We start from the raw sequence: 17,860 nt of genomic DNA, 5'->3' as shown, positions 1-17,860 counted from the left end.
GATAAATAAATAAAACATAACTAGGACTAATTTTTTTATTTATTTATTTAGGACTAATTTAAATATGGTTACCCTACTTGTTGGCCTCACTTGGTGCAAACTTTTGCTAATGGAAAAACTACCGACACGACAGACGTGTAATATAAGTTGCAAGTATTTTGGTATGTAAATCATCATCATGAATATCCTTCATACATATTACATACACACAGTGCCTCTCCGCACCTGAAAACATCCCCTTAGTGACTACAGGAGGGTCTACGCGAGGCGAACCGAGCACGATCAGCCCCCCAATTGTGTAAGAATAACCATTTCATGGCTATCGCAATCGTCAAGAAATTCTGCCCTTTGATTGGCTGTGAAAAAATGTAAACAGCGAATCAACCAATCAAAGGGCAGAATTTCTTGACGATTGCGATAGCCATGAAATGGTTATTCTTACACAATTGGGGGGCTGAATTCTGCTAGATCCGCTGCGCCAGATCCTTCTTTCCACGCACGTGCAAACTGTGGAACCAACTCCCATCGGCCATCGGCGGTGTTCCCACTAGATTACAACATGGGGTTATTCAAGGGGCGGACCAACTAATTCCTAAGAGGCCGGCAACGCATCGGCGGTTCCTTTGGTGCTGCAAATCATCATGGGCGGCGGTAATCACTTAACATCAAGTGACCCACCTGCTCGTTTGCTCGCTATCTCTATTAAAAAATATATATAGATTTACCTACATATAGAGTAGGTGAAGCATATCAAAACGTCCGTTTGCGGAACTCATGAATATGTTCCGTTACGTTACTGTTCTATATAAATTACCAATGTTCCTAGTATTGATACACGGTTAGGGCTTCTATAGTCCGCGACAGGTTGAGATGGCAATCGGGATATGCGACGGTGGCACGCCCCGCACGCCCGCGCGTCACTCGCTCGCCCGCACTGGGTTAGCGCGGGGGCTGTGCGGGTGTGCGGGGCCGTTCTCCACGATTGCCATCTCGACCTTTTTTAAAAAAATGCAACCCCTATAGAGGTGAAATAGGGGGTTTTTTTTTTTTTTAAAGAATATTAGTCATGTTGAATGACTAATATTCCCCTTTCCTCTCCAACTAAGCGTCAGACTTGTGCTAGGAGTAGGTACGACAATAGTGCAACGGGCGGGGTTTGAACCGGCGACCTTTCGGTTTTCAGTCCACTCCTTTACCGGTTGAGCTATTGAGGCTATTAAAGGTTTGAAATTTGTGTAGTGAACGCGGACGAAGTCGCGAGCATCAGCTCGTTCTGTAGACACTGAAACAGCGTGTAAAAGGAAATAAATGTGGGGCATAGTTTAGTTCACTATGTACGTAATAGGTATGTTACTAAGGTAAGGTCCCGGACAATTTTCATTAGGGTCCCGGGAATGTAATTTAGCGGGACTGTCCCGGTCGTCTGCGCGCCGCTTAATTATTGCCTTTTTATTGTAACAGGTATGAACGCGCGTCTGGCAATCCTGGCATACTGCCGACCTGGCATTCCATACCAGATGCGGTGTAATTGGTAATGTAGGTACAGTACGCGGCAGAAAATAATGTACATCGACTATTGGAAAAAGGTTTCGGCTTTGTAGAGCGTTGTCTCTGTCACTCACCGCCGAGTTTCGTGCTGGTTCTTCTCGGTAGGAACGGCATTCCGAACCAGTGGTAAATTAAAACTACCTGACTATTCATAAACACTTTTAAAAAGTTTACATGAATAAAAAAACATTCTATTCTATTCTACTCATACCTGTCGGTCTCAACGAACGATCTCTTTCTAAATGTCGATGTACATTATATTCTGCCGCGTACTGTAGATATTGTAATTATATATCTATAGTACGCGACAGGTCGAGATGGCAATCGGGGGCTGCAGGCCTAGCATGGGCCGGGAAATTTTCTCCCCGAGGAAAGGATAAAAAATTTATCCCCTCCGATAGTTATTTCCACTCTCCGAGCATGGGCACAGGGTTGGATATAATTATCCCCGGTGATAAGGCGGGGAAAGACTAGTCCTCGGTTAATGTCAAAGTGTTATTATTTTTTATCTGTGCTTTTGATTTTGCTCGTTTTCGTTACTCGTAACTCGTCTGTGGCTGCTTTTTATTTTAAAAGAGCTAGAAGCCGGAGCCGTAAAATAGTTTAAAAAACATTCACAGAAGATTATGCACGTAAGTATTGTTATTGTTTGTGTTTACCTAACCTAACTCCACTTTTGAATTATCCAAATTAAAAAATAATCGAATAGTTGAAATTCCTAGCTATCACAGTAAGTATCACAAAGACAATTTGTGTTAGTCAGTACACAAAATTGAAGTGATAATATATTGATATTGTTAGCGACAAAGAAATGCATAAATTGTTGTTTTATTTGCAGACATGGAAATATGTACTTGAAGAAGGGCACTGGCCACTGACTGACAAGTATGATGAGGCAGCTCGGGATGTAGGACCACCGGGAAATGTCTCAATAGTGCCGTCGGTCACATATATGAGCACATAAGTGTTCAATATTAATTATCACTGTTGGGCATAAATGCTCAACAGGAATTGGACCTGAAGACTCCATAATGGGCCAGCCAGAGAGATGCGTGTATTAATTTAGTTCTATTATATGTGTGTTGTAACTAAACTGACGAGGTCTAAAAAAACTCTACCCTATTTTTCCTTCGAATCTTTCCAAAGGTTACGGTTTAAATTAATTCCCTTAAAGTGGCACGTGTATCGAATAGCAGTAAGACCCCTTGAATTGTTGTGTCCATAATAACCCAAGAACTTTTAGAGTATCGGAAATAATGAGTTCATCAGGCCTAAACGACTCCACGGAGTTCGCGTATTGGAAGTAGGCATTTGCGCATTGAAACGTTTTAAAACATGATAGGATCATGAGACAGCTCTCTCGAGACGTAACACATTGCATCGAGCCAATATAACTTTCCCTTCAAGACTTGTTGCTCCAAACTACTATCCCCTTTGGGATAGAAGCTTGGGAGAATGGCATCATTCACTTGGGGAAATAAAAAAAGTAAATGATGGTACATAGCCCCTCCGCGCCATGTACGGTGAGCTTCTGCCTTCCCTTGGTATCCCATGACACTAAGTACATAAAATACCAACGAACAGTAGCCCCCCCCCCCCCCCCCACAACGTCATCATTTGATAAACGGCGCAACGTATGCAAGCATACTTTAGAAAGAGGTGCGTGCCTCTTATGATCCCACGATGCAGCCATAGCTGATACAGCATTTTTAGAGTGGTGCTCTCCCACTACAGACCTGTTAATAGGTTTCAAGGAGAGTCAGACTCACTGCGGGAATATCCACAGGCCTTAACCCAACCTTCAATATTCATGTATTGGTATAATAATGTTGCATTTATATTGTGCGTGTATTCAGTAAACACCACAAGGTGGTTAAGTATTCCAACGCATGTCAGAGTACAAACAGAACAGCAGCATTACCTGCCCACTGTGATTGGTAGCTATTAAGGCATGCTAGAATCAACTCAGCAAAGGATTCACAAAGCCCGAGATACTAGGTTCTTCTTCATATAAGAATCACAAAGTATCAAAGGCACTGGGTCTCCTTCGCATAAGCGTCTTCCAACGCGCTCCAACGCATACCAGCAAATAATTCAAAAGTAAACACAGGATACCAGAACAAGACAAAACCAGAAATAGCCGTATGATCTGCCATCGCTAGCCAATCCTATTCTAGTTTCCAATGTAATTAAATCCTAAAGACGAGCCAGGCTCACTGCAGATTTAGTACATGGGCCTACAACTCAATTTAACATCCACTATACTTGAATGCAACCCCATTAACATACGTTCGCACTATGTGCGAACGCACGCCGATGTAATCACAAATTCAAACATAGCAAACTATTGTCAAGAATGAACAAGGCTCACCATGGCATCTACAGGCCTATCCCTATCTAACATCTAACTGATAGTCAGACGCCAAACAGAGCCAGGCGCACTGCGATACAAACGCCGAAGCGAGGGAGACTATATCCACAGGCCTAATCCCATCTTCAGCATTTATGTACCTTGTAAGTGTTTGCAATCACCACGGAATGATAGAAGTCTTCAGAAGAATGTCAGATAGTTCACTAATAACACTGAAAGCCATCTCAAGCAAAGATTCACCAAACACATCCCGAGGGACGCGCGGTTTTCTCCGCCTAAGCAGCCAAATTGTCAGTTCAACCATAAATCGCTCTCAGACTTTAGAAAGTATCGCCCTATAATATAAGAAATGTATCCTTGTACTCAAAGTGGTCCCATTCTCAAATTAGTATTCTTTATTATAAACCTCATGTGTCGCCCCAGCACATAAGTTACAATAAGTAAATTATATTTTCTATTTCCACATCGCCGTTTGAATAGAGCACGCTATGAGCGCCACTACGCAACGACGAGCGTGCACACTCACCGTCTCGACCGACGCGTGCGATGCCGCACGCAACGCTAGTTCAGCAATGAACGCTCCGAGCGCTATTACGCTTTAACCAGCGCGGCGCGCACACAACGCCTCGACGCGGCCCCGCGCATCGCTGTCTGTCTTCGCTCCCGATAACCCGTGCGGCGTATATCCTCGATTCCCAATGTTTGCCAACGTTATGCGTTATGAGTTAAAATTGAAACTCTTAAAAGTGAACCTTTATATTCTTATGTGAAATACTTTACTGCTGATATGTACTAACCTAATTTCGATAAATTTATAGCAAAAATTTTGTACTATTTTGCATATTAAAATTTTATAATATTTTAGTATGCCAGTTGAGTATCGTTACAGTGTCTTGTATAACAAACTCAAAATAACTTTAGGTACCTACCTATTGGAATAGGTAAGTTAGGTACACATCTTATCAACATAAAATATTTTCATTATTGTTTGAGATGATGATAAAACTAACAGTTCAGCACACTGCACTGAGAAGAGTTCAATATCACTTAAAATTGGTTAAGCTGGTATGGTTTGAGCTATTAAACTAACCTAATTTCTTTATAAGCATGTCAAGCCAATGTTTTTTATCTTATGGCAGGAAATCTTTGAAGTGTCGGTGGTGGACTATGGTGAGACTGTCGTTTAACCCACTTTGTACACAGTGGGTACTTTATAAAACCAATAGCCCCGAGTGGTTTTCCTATAAATGCCAATAAATAAATAAAAAGTAAGTAGAGGATATGTACATTTTTGTAATTTGTAAATAGTTATGAATATAGGAAGTTATTCTATGGCAGTGTGGTTTGATTGAACATTAAACTTGTTACTTCCTTTTCTTAAGGATAATAGCACTACTTTTAGATCTGTTAAGTTAACATCATATTTGATTTGTGTACATCCAAATAAGCATTGTTTTAATTGGTATTCCTTATATTATGCCTAAAAGTTTGTGTTTGTTACTCAATCACACAGAAAGAGTACTTAAAGCAAAATTATTTTTTGAAGAAACTTATTTTTTGTTATAGCAGCAATAGAAATAAGTACAAAATTTCAACTTTAACCTGTTACGTTTCAGGAGACAGACAGATGGAGAGCTGAGACTGTAATAGGGTCCCATTGGTACCCTACAGAACCCTAGTAGTAGTAGTAGATATAAGGATGGGTTTGCACAAGGTGGTTTTAGGTAATAGGTACTTAAAGAAATATATTTTAATGCAAATATGTATTTATTATTCCATCCCTTTTTTCCTTTTATTGTCGGGCAACAGTTAGCAGTCTGGTTTGATCCATAGATATGTGAGATTTCTTTATTTGTTACATTTTCTAGTCTGTCCTTTGGTTGTTCCATTGGAATTCTGAAATATACAATTTATACATTAATGATTTTCAATAATAATAAATTAAGAGTAAGAGGATATACTGAAATGGTCTATAAAGTATAATAGGCTAACATATTTACTCTTACAAAACACTTATGATGAACCATTATAATTTGTAAAGTGTTATTGTGTTTGTGTATCATTATGTATATAACTATGATATAGGTGTGTATTTTAATTTAAGAATTGTTTTGTTAAATTAGACTCCTGCCTATTTTGTTCAAATAAATGATTTTATTATAATGAGTCATTGTGTTATTTTATATTTCCAATAATCCATACTAATATTATAAATACGAAAGTGTGTCTGCCTGTCTGTCTGCTAGCTTTTCACAGCCCAACAGTCTAACCGATTTAGATGAAATTTAGTACCTACAGAGTTAGCTTACATCCCGAGGATGGACACCGGCTACTTTTTATTCTGGAAAATCAAATAGTTCTCACAGGATTTTCAAAACCTAAATCCACACAGATGAAGTCGCGGGCAATAGTCATCCCATGACCTTGACTTGTATCTCACTGGTAACTACCATCTGCCAAGTCTTATAGATGTGAGGACGTAGGATAAATAGGGAATAGCCGCATGTAGGACCTATTTGTAGGTACCTACTACCTACCTAAGTAGGTAACCTAAATTAGGTACCTATTCGTTTGCACAAGATGGTTTTAGGTAATAGGTAAGTACTTACTTACTTTTATGAATCCATCCACCGAATTAATCGGCTTTAGTGCTTCATTAAGCTGCTCGCACAAGTACAGCACATAATATTTGTCCATCCGAAACAAGTGTCGGAACTCAGCGTCGGGAAATTCAAAGGGATTACTTCCATCACTAATTACGTGCTCATGTTATTTTCGTTCTAAATTCTCTATTTCAAACTAATAAAAAAAGCGCGAGACATGTTTTTTGATCTTTTAATAATTGAGTTAAAGTTCTATGAGCTTATACCCACCTCTAATCTCGATGATAAAATTATCCCTCTCAAATGTCAAAAAAGGACAGTTTATCTTCTTTTATTTGGCCCCATGCTATAGACGGTGGATAAATAGTCCCCCGAGTCCCCGTGAAATGTCAAACGGGGATAAACTTCTCCTCTCCCCTGTTGCCGTGCTCTGAGGGGTGGAGAAGTTAATGTTATCTCCTGTGCAGTGGATAAAATCGGGGGATATAATTTTTATCTTCGGCCCATGCTAGCCGTGCTGTGCGGGTGTGCGGGGCGTCCCCACCCCGATTGTCATCTCGACCTGTCGCGTACTATACATGTGTAACAACAGGTAAGTATGTTGTACTTGATCAATCCACTAATAAGCACGGGCCTCCTCGCAGGATGAGAAGGTTTTAGGCTAGAGTCCGCCACGCTGGCTCAGTGCAGACTCCACACATCTTTGAGAACATCATGGAGAACTCTCAGGCATGTAGATTTCCTCACGATGTTTTCCTTTACAGTTAAAGCAGGTGATATTTAATTGCTTGAAACACTCATACCTCCGAAAGTTAGAGGTGCGTGCCCGGGATCGAATCCCCGACCTAAAAAAATAACACTTTAAATAAACCAAACCACCATACATCTCGACGAATGCATCTGTAACGGCGAAGGAAAACATCGTGAGGAAACCTGCATGCCTGAGAGTTCTCCATAATGTTTTCAAAGATGTGTGAAGTCTACCAATCCGCACATGGCCAGCGTGGTAGACTATTGCCAAAACCCTTCTCACGCTGAGAGGAGACCCGTGCTCTGTAGTGAGCCGGCGATGGGTTGATCATGATGATGATGATGCATCTCGAACCAAAAGTTGAGTGACTATTAGTAGAGACTTTGCTCTTCAAAAGCTAGTTTATGTGAAAGACGAATTTTCATAATTTCATCTAGTCTTTACCGAGCTTTCCAGCGCTGAAACATCTCAGATTTTGTGTGAAATAAACGTTCCTAGTATAAATGGTAAATTATAAATTCCACGCGCGCAAAACGGGAACAAAACAAGCACAAATAATACGGGAAATATTTTAATTTTGCATAATGCTAGTGCATAATTTCACATTTGAATTTTCCTTACGTTTATGTACAAAAAGATTAAAAGTGACGCGGCGCCTCTCCATACAAAAGAAGTTTCATGCATACGTTTCCTTCTGCCGAATCATCGGACCACATGGTCTAATTATTTAATTCACGAAAGCCCGACTAGTCTCGAACCCATCCGAGATCCTTCTTCACAGGGACTCGAAACGACGACGTCGAAACTAATCGGGCTTACGTTGACTAAATACGCGTTTTTTTTACTTTTTAGCTCGCCTTTTGGGGAAAGCATTCGTGTTTTTGGGTTCCGTACCTCAAAAGGAAAAACGGAACCCTTATAGGATCACTTTGTTGTCTGTCTGTCCGTCAAGAAACCTACAGGGTACTTCCCGTTGACCTAGAATCATGAAATTTGGCAGGTAGGTAGATCGTATAGCTGGCTTTAGGGATAAAAACTGAAAACTGAATTTGTGGCTACATCACACAAAATAAATAAATTGTGGTCATAAACTAATAATTAGTATTTTCAAACTAAGGTAACTATATCAAGTGGGGTATCATATGAAAGGTCTTCACCTGTACATTCCAAAGCAGATTTTTATTTATTTTTATGCATTATAGTTTTTGAATTATCGTGCAAAATGTCGAAAAAATACCACTGTAATACGGAGCCCTCATTGCGCGAGCCTGACTCGCACTTGGCTGTTTTTTTAATTACGACTTAATTTTGCAGCGTTTGTTGTCACAACAGCACAGAATACATAAATACTCGTAATTGTGTGCAAGTACTCGACTCGTCGTAGGTATTTGTTCAAGTGAGCGGCAACACACGAGTATCGCCCGCCATTGTCAAGAGCGAGGACGACTCAACTACTGTGTAGTTGTAGTTCATTGCTTCATGAGTGTTGTGTTAGGGCGGTTACAGACTAGCGTTTTATACGCCGCGCGCGTATATGCTCGTTTTTGGAAGCGCATGTAGGCGCGTATAGGCGCGCCTTTTGGCACACGCTCAACTCGTACGAGCGTTGAGGCGCTTCTAAGCTCGTATAAGCGCGAGCCGCGAGAGACACCTCCCCGCAACACCACCGGTTCGAGCGAACACGCCAAATAAATGCCCGTATACGCGAGTCCGGTTTTTTAAACGCGTAATGGCACCGATTCTAAGCACAACCTAATTTTAGAGTATTCGCACCCTCTTCTTACTATTGTAATATGAAAAGGACAGAAGCAGTTTGACATTTCTAAATTTAATTTTTAGATGGTAAAACCCGTGATTTTAGCACGCACTCGCGAACCTACTGTTTAAAATTGTATTGTGCACTAAAATTTAGAGTCTTTAAATGTGAAAGTCATGTTCCGTTCCTTTTTTAGCATTAGTAAAAAGAAAAGGATTCAAAGATTCAAAGATTCAAAGATTCTTTATTTGCGGAAACATTTTACAACGAGATGTTATTACATAAAATTGTCCAGTAGAAATGTTTCGCCTTAAATATTAGGCATGCAAAACAATTAGTAAACCTAGTAAAACAATAACTATAAGTAATTTGACACACGTTGTCTTTGTCTATGTTAAAATTCAAAATTTAAAAATGTCTAAGTTGAAAAAAATTCGATAATGTTATATAATGTCTTGTCTATTAAAAAATCATGCAATTTATTCTTAAATTTATTTATATTATTACATTTCCTTATCTCCCCTGGTATCTTATTATATATCTTTACCGCCATGACACAAACACTTTTGTTAAGGAATGAGGTTTTGTGAGTGGGAAACCGAAATCTGTCTTTACAGCGTTCTCGGTTAATTCGAACAAACAAATTTTCGTTATTTCTTAAAAATAGAGCTAGTTCGAATATATATAGCGATGATACAGTGAGAACATTGAGTTTTTTAAAGTAAGGCTTGCAACTATCCCTTTTTTTTATCTTACATATCGCTCTTATGCACCTTGCAGGATGCAGATACTCTAAACTTAGTTTAGAGAGAGACTAGAGAATCGGGGCCATTGTATCGCGCGTGTAAGCGCGTATGCTGAAACGACCGTATACGCGCAAAAAAATACGCTAGTCTGTAACCGCCCTTATAGTACACATACAACCTTGTTACCGCGAACCGACAATGAAATCATGATACGACTTACGAGGGAAAACCTCACTCGAGAAGATCTAAAGCGCCAGGAAAATCGCATCACTTACACGTTTCTCCGAGAAGGTTTCTGCGATTTCTTTATTTGTCTTCTAACCCTCTAACAAATAAACCTGGAATAGCGGTGGAATAGTTATACTCTGTTTTGTCTTTCTCTGTCATCAGTAATTTGATATTTGAAGGAAAAAGACAAAACAGAGTATAACTATTCCATCGCTATTCCAGGTTTATTTGTTAGAGGGTTAGAGTTTAATTGAATAACAAATATCTCAATGTCTCTGCATTATGGAGACCATTATGATTCCAGTTGTACAGATTTAACGTTTCCTCGTAAGTCGGTCAAGTCATCTCGGCGCAGCATCTCTGCGAGACAAATCCCCGCAGCTGCGTCCTACGATCCGCAGATACAATACTGCAGACGTGACTGCAATTATTGCTGCGAGATTTATTGCGACTCGTATTGTCTAGAACGGAAGTCCATCTTGTAGATATATCCTACATACTAGTAGCACAGTAAATACATACTGTGAGACATATTTTGGCCTTTTCCCCCTCAGGGTTTGAGGGTCCCTCCCTCCCCGAAATTGCGGACATATATTATGTTAATACAATTTTTGAATTTGCGCGGGACTGCAAGTACTTTAGTATCATCATCATCGCCAGCTCACTACTGAGAATAAGTCTCTTCTTAGAATGAGTCTGCCACACTGGCCCAATACGGATTGGCCTTCATACACTTTTGAGTCTTTGAGAACTCTCACGCATGCAGGTTTCCTCACGATTTTTTCCTTAAACCGTTAGAGCAAGGGATATTGAAAAGCTAGAGGTGCGTGCCCGGGATCGAATCCCCAACCCCCCGAATAGGAGGCCGGTGTCTTAACCACTAGGCTATCACCGCTAAATTCAAAAGACGAATCCCTTTGAGTGGGTACTTACTTACTTTTTAATCAGTTATTATAATTTTTCAAAATAGGTATGTATGCTTGAATTCACAGAGCATGAAATTCGCAACCATTAATAAGGCAAGTAAATGACATAAACGGTTGATAAAAGCCTTTTATTGCAGTCACGTAATTCCTGCGTGACCGGACGTGTCATGATTACGGGACAATATTGTCACATCACATGTATGTCATTGTATCAGTTATTATGTACTTTTGACCGTGAAATACTGATAGAGTTGCATCATGCATGCTCCTTTGAGTACGAACTAGCTGATGCCGGCGATTTCGGTCGTGTGTTCCGTACTACAATTGGATTTTTTCAACATTTTGTATGATAAATCAAAAACTTTTATGCATAGAAATAAATAAAATTCTGTTTTAGAGTGTACAGGTAAAGCCCTTTTATGATACCCCACTTGGCATATTAATTTTACTTTGAAAGTTGAAAATACTAAGTATTTGTTCATGAACTCATTTTAATATTTTTTTTGTGATGTAACTACAAAGTCACAGTTTTCAGATTTTTCACCTTACGTGTGCTATAAGACCTACCTACCTGCCAAATTTCATGATTCTAGAATCTAGATCAACGGGAAGGACCCTATAGGTTTGCTTGACAGACCGACAGACAGACAGCCTGTCTGTCTGTCGGTCAACAAAGTGATCCTATAAGGGTGCCGCTTTTCCTTTTGAGGTACGGAACCCTAAAAATCATGATTTTTTAAATTCTAGCCCCATAAACTATACAATTTAATAAATAATTTATACGAAAAATTATACAATTTGATTACTACAGCTCTAGACCCTATTATGCTTGTTCCTTGTATATTATGATGGACTTTCCCAAAGTAGCGCTTGCCTCTGTTCACCCTTCGTAGAACATGTACCTAGTTGTAGGGTGTACAGACTACAGACGTGTCAGCCTCATTACACGTGTGGAGAGCACGTGCTACGTGCTAATGAGCGCAAGCGGAAGTCAGCGCTGAGCGGATGTGACGTCAGCTCTGTTCCGCGCCGCGACCAACATTACAGCCATTGTCTTCTGATTTTCCATTTCCAATTTATGTTTTTATACATATTAGAAGTATACTAATTAGTAATTGTCAATTCCAATGCTGTTTTTAGGGTCCCATATCTCAGAAGGAAAAAAGGAACCCTTATAGGATCACTTCGTTGTCTGTCAGTTTGTCTTTTCACGGCCCATCCGTTCAACAAATTTTGACGAAATTTGGTACAGAGATAGCTTGCATCCCGGGGAAGGACATAGGCTACTTTTTGGAAAATCAAAGAGTTCCCGCAGGATTTTTAAAAACCTAAATCCACGCGGACGAAGTCGCGGGCATCCTCGGTATTAAATAAAAATTTAAAAAATATGAAAGGTACCTACTAATATTATAAATGCGAAAGTGTGTCGGTCTTTCTGTCTGCTAGCTTTTCACGGGCCATCCGTTCATCTGATTTTGACGAAATTTGGCACAGAGATAGCTTGCATCCCAGGAAAGGACTTAGGCTATATTTTATCCCAGAAAATCAAAGAGTTCCCACTTCCCACGGGATTTTTAAAAACCTAAATGCACGCGGACGAAGTCGCCGGCATCAGCTAGTATTAAATAAGCGTTTGAAAAATATTTAAGGTACATTGCACGCGCATGCAAAGCCGCTGTCATAAGCCGGTAGACCACCAAGCCCATAATACACTCATTTATTGAGCCAGCGCGCGGCTTAAGCGGAAATTATAGCCCCCACGGGCTTTGTTTCCCGAATTTTTAATATCACGGATTATCCCGGGCCTTTGTCTCCACCGCCTGATCTGTTCCTGCCATAGAGATATAAAGAGTTGCCCTAATGTCCTATAGAAAATAGCGGATCGGAAACTAGCTCAAGCTTATCGAAATTTTCATAAGTGTAAGAGACAACACTACATTTCAACATAACTATAAAAACAGGGTTTCGGCACAATCCGCCATTTGCTGTGCCAGCGTAAGTACCTTACTTGTTTTTTTTTTTTGAGGGTTTAGTCATAGCTGACTATGTCACCCCCGTAAGATAAACATCACATCATCAAAAAACAAACAAAAAATAAAACATTTTAGGTAAAACAACAACAAAAAAAACACAAACACATTGTTAACACATATCAATGAGCGACCGCCATGTTTTTCTTGTAAGTATAAATAACCTAATCTTTTGTTATGACAGCTGATTAGCTGATACTATGAACAAGCGCCGCCATTTTCTGTGCCAAAAATACACGGTAAAACCGTAGGTATTTTCTCTCTTAGTTTAAATTCTGTAAGGTTCCTGCATTACTGGAGCCCGGGAAGGCCCGGTGACAGGATTACGCCGAAATATTATTGTAATCTGTTTAACATTGTAAAGATAGAAACCTTCTTAAATCTTCTTAAAGTAAAACCTACCAACTTCATTAACAAGTGCGTCAGGCTCGCGCAATTTAGGTTCCGTACTACAGTCGTATTTTTACGACATTTTGCACGATAATTCAAAAACTATGATGCATAAAAATAAATAAAAATCTGTTTTAGAATGTACAGGTGAAGACCTTTCATATGATACCCCAATTGATATAGTTATGTTACTTCGAAATGGAAAATATTAATTACACACTACAGGCAGACGACGAAGTGATTCTATGTACAATAATGGTTCTTTTGGCTCTCTGGAGATGCAGAACCCTTAAAATCAGCTGCTGAAAAGAACCAATCTGCACCCAACCCTAGGAGCCCCGTTGCTATAATTTTCCATACAAATATTTTAGTCAGTGAGCTATAGCGACGTCTTTGCTCGTCGTACAATCTCGGTGTCCGTGTGTCACCCGCTGTAAGCGTTTAGGCATTCCAGGCGACAGGTGGTCTAGATCGCTGTTGACCTAAATTTCCAGCTCCACTCGTAAATCGAGTGTACGATTGTGTTCCCTGCCTCTCATCAGCTCCTTACACGACGTTCGTTAAATCAGGCATGCAGGTTTCCTAATGGTGTTTTCCTTCGCCGTTAAAGCAAGTGATATTTAATTACTTAAATTTTACACATAATTCCGAAAAGTTAGAAGTGCGTGCCCTGGATCGAACCCCCGACCTCCGATTAGAAGGCGGACGTCCTAACCACTAGGCTATCTAGTGTTATAAATGCGAACTGTATCTGCTAGTTTTTGTACGCCCTATCCGCTTAACCGATTTTGATGAAATGTACAGAGATAGTGTGATGTATTGAGTAAAACACGGACTATCGCAGACTGTGGCCCTACCGCGGTTGTTTGACAGCTACAATGTCACGATCGCAAACATCTCTGATTGGTTAATGCTCGCTCACTATTGGCCACAATGCATTGTTGCAACAAGAATCGCACAATATCAGCCAATCAGAACAATTGAGATTGTAATAATGATTGATGCCGGTTTTAGACAATCGCCCTACTGGTTTATTGGCGTAATCGTCGGGAGGCGAGTGACAACTCTTTTTTAATCTACCTACATTACACTGCTCCTCTCTTTAAACTAACTATATTTAGTTAAATTAAAAGTAATAATAACAACAGATATTCAAGAATATTTGAGAATTTCCCAAGTGTTGGCAACCCTACAATCTGATCAGCTCGCCACTGTAACACAGGGTTTTCCGTCATATTTTCTTGCGATAAATAATCACTCACGATAGTTTAAACGCTGAAATATGCAATGAGCTCCCAGATCCTAATAGAAAATCATTCAAGAATATTTGAGAATTTCCCAAGTGTTGGCAACCCTACAATCTGATCAGCTCGCCACTGTAACACAGGGTTTTCCGTCATATTTTCTTGCGATAAATAATCACTCACGATAGTTTAAACGCTGAAATATGCAGTGAGCTCCCAGATCCTAATAGAAAATCATTCAAGAATATTTGAGAATTTCCCAAGTGTTGGCAACCCTACAATGTGATCAGCTCGGCACTGTGTTAGGGTTTTCCGTCATAAATAAGAATTGGTGTCGGAAGGTGGAAGCCCTTCAGGTTTACGAGCACTTGTGAGGGACGCGATATCTGCCGTACCTAATAACTGTGTCATGTTTTCTTGGCAAGAAAATTTTATATGTAGTTACACTACATTTTTTTGATCAAACTTTTAAACTTTTCTCTTAGATCCTTAATCCTTTATCTAAGTTCTTTAAGAAATCTTTTTCTTACAAGTAGCTTCGTCATGTCCGTTTGTCTGTCTATCCATCTGTCCGTTCGCGTGGTCCGCAGCTTAACTTCGAGACTACAGGCAGTAGATATACTAGAAAGCTGTAATTTAGCATAGGTATACAAATTAAAGCTGTGATAGTGGTTAGAACGTCTCCGTCTCCTAATTGGAGGTCGGGGGTTCGATCCCGGGCACGCACTTCTAACTTTTCGGTATATGCGTTTTAAGTAATTAAATATCACTTGCTTTAACGGTGAAGGAAAACATCATAAGGCAACTCGCATGCCTGAGAGTTCTGCATAATGTTCTCCAAGGTGTGTGAAGTCTACCAATCGGCACTTGGCCAGCGTGGTACACTATGGCTAAAACCCTTCTCACTGAGAGGAGACCCGTGCTCTGTCGGCGATGGGTTGATCATGATGATGATGGTAATTATACAAAGTGCTCAAATAAAATCTTGAAAAAAAAAATTGTTTAGCGTACCGTAAAGTGGGGTCCAATTTTTTTTGGGATGTCGTGGGATGGGTCTTTCAAAAATATTGTGGGTATGTGTGATCCGTTTGTGAAATATTAAGCTTTAAAGTTCAGACATCCCTCAAGCCAACTTAGATTATGTTTAAGTACCTAGTTGTCAAATGTCGTGAATTTTTATTTATTTTTATTTTTATTGAAAAGGTTCGCTAGCGATTTTTACAAAAATGATCTTAAACTACATAAAGTTAAATTACATGACGTTGTACGTAAAATCATTTGAAAGCAAACACTACATGCACATTCACACAATTTACATGGAACAATTATTAATCATTAAGTAAAATAATACGAAACGTAGCTAAAACTTTCCGAAATAGTGAAAACACAAAAAACAAAAATTATTCAAGGTGCAATGGTAATTGAATAAATCTAAAACTATAGTAAAGTTAACCTAGGAGTAAGAATAGTTAAAAAAAATGTTTAAAAATGTGAATAAACACGAGGCGTATCAAATAATGCGTAATTTAAGCCTCAAATATATTGCGTGTGTTACATTTCGGCTTGTTATGTTACGTAATGCCTCCTAAGCTTTTAATTCCGTACAGCGACGCGCGGCGCGTAGAGTGACCATGAACACACAGTTTAACGGAATGTCTCTTTTAGAACATACGTCTGGAAACTGCAGACAGATATTAATATCAAGAACATGTGTACAATTTTTTTTTTAAATTCAAAATCATCATATCAAACTACATTTGTTTGGAGCGCGCTACGAATAAACTCCTAAGTTTAGCTTAGCTAAGCAACATTATGGTATCACAATTCACGCCCATCTTAATTCTGTAATGGTGTAACATCCAAAGGATAACTTTCATCGCTGTTATTGCATATTGCGTAGTGGTGATTGTCCGTAGGGCAGACATGAATGTTAATGATTTCATTACAGCCACAAGATTAACAGATTAGCTTTGGCAGAGCATTGGCCGATGACGTGCTCATGTGTGACTATATATGCATGATGCATTGCGCTTTAACTAAACTAAACCAGATCAGGTTTACAGTACGTATATTCTATTTCCCATATGAGATTCGAGAGTTAAGAGAGAAAGATAGAATATATCCGAAAACCGTGAATTTGTGGTTACATCACAAAAAAAATTAAAATGTGTTGTGAACTAATAAATTAGTATTTTCAACTTTCAAAGTAAGATACTACACCAAGTGGGGTATCATAATATGAAAGGGCTTTACCTGTGCATTCTAAAACAGATTTTTATTTATTTTTATGCATAAAAGTTATCGATTTATCGTGCAAAATGTCGAAAAAATACGGCTGTAGTAAGGAACCCTTGGTGCGCGACTGTGGCTCGCACTTGGCAGTTTTTTTATTTGAAACAAAAAAGTTATGTACACCAACCTTAGAAGCCAACCATAGACTGCAGTTCGTCACGTTTGAATTTCAAAAGTACTTTCCACGCTAGCGGTTAAAAATACCACTTTCCACGCAGATTTCTAAGGGCAAAGGAATCCTTCCCGAGCGAGTGAGATGAAAATAAAAGTAATAAGTAAGTACATGATTCCGCAATGTCATAGAATTATCAATGTCATAGTCACCCTACAGTAGGGCAGAAATAAATGTAAATTATTTAATTAGAGCGACGCGCGGCGAATCAAAGGCTTTTGCTTCGGCCGCGGATACCGACGTGACCGCTTCGCTGCTCACGCTTCTATGACTCCTGCGTACTGAGCACCGTACGCGGCCGAAAGTAGTGTACATCGGCCTTTAGAATGACATTTCGGCTTTGTAGACCGTTGTCTTTGTCACTCATACCTATATGACGTTTTGTCGGTCTCAGTGACAGAGACAGTGATCTACAAATCTGCTATCTCCTTCTAAAGGTCGATGTACATTACTTTCGGCCGCGACTGTACTGAGTACTCAGGCCGGGCTCAATTGGTCACGTGACCCGCGAAATACCCGTGACACACTCTATCGCAGCGTCAACAGAAAGGAAGAAATCGGCCAAGTGCGAGTCGGCATCGCACACGAAGTGTTCCGCACCATCATACATGAAATAACACTTTAATTTTATTAGCATGGCGGCCATTTTGAAAATTTTAATATAACTGTTGTTGTAGCGGCTATAGAAATACCTACACACCCTGTCAAAATTTCAACTCTACTTATTACGGTTCATGCAATGCAGTCCGCTGACAGACAGACGGACGGACAGCGGAGGCTTAGTAATAGGGTCCCGTTGGCAC

At 39.7% G+C, this 17,860-nt stretch overlaps 1 protein-coding gene and 1 long non-coding RNA gene across 2 annotated transcripts in view; both read left to right on the top strand.

Moving 5' to 3' along the window:
• mgl (low-density lipoprotein receptor-related protein megalin) overlaps nt 1-17,860 on the top strand; it is a 197,694-nt gene that overhangs the window by 94,454 nt on the left and 85,380 nt on the right. The gene's annotated exons all lie outside the window — the stretch shown is intronic.
• Nucleotides 4,815-5,572, top strand: LOC138403244 (uncharacterized). Its single transcript, XR_011237544.1, has 2 exons — nt 4,815-5,187; nt 5,536-5,572. It is a non-coding gene; the product is annotated as an uncharacterized lncRNA (long non-coding RNA).

This window comes from Maniola hyperantus, chromosome 14 (assembly GCF_902806685.2).
Source record: "Maniola hyperantus chromosome 14, iAphHyp1.2, whole genome shotgun sequence".
Lineage (NCBI taxonomy): Eukaryota > Metazoa > Arthropoda > Insecta > Lepidoptera > Nymphalidae > Maniola > Maniola hyperantus.
The sequence above is the reverse complement of the archived record's forward strand: the minus strand, read 5'-3'. Positions and strand labels throughout refer to the sequence as shown.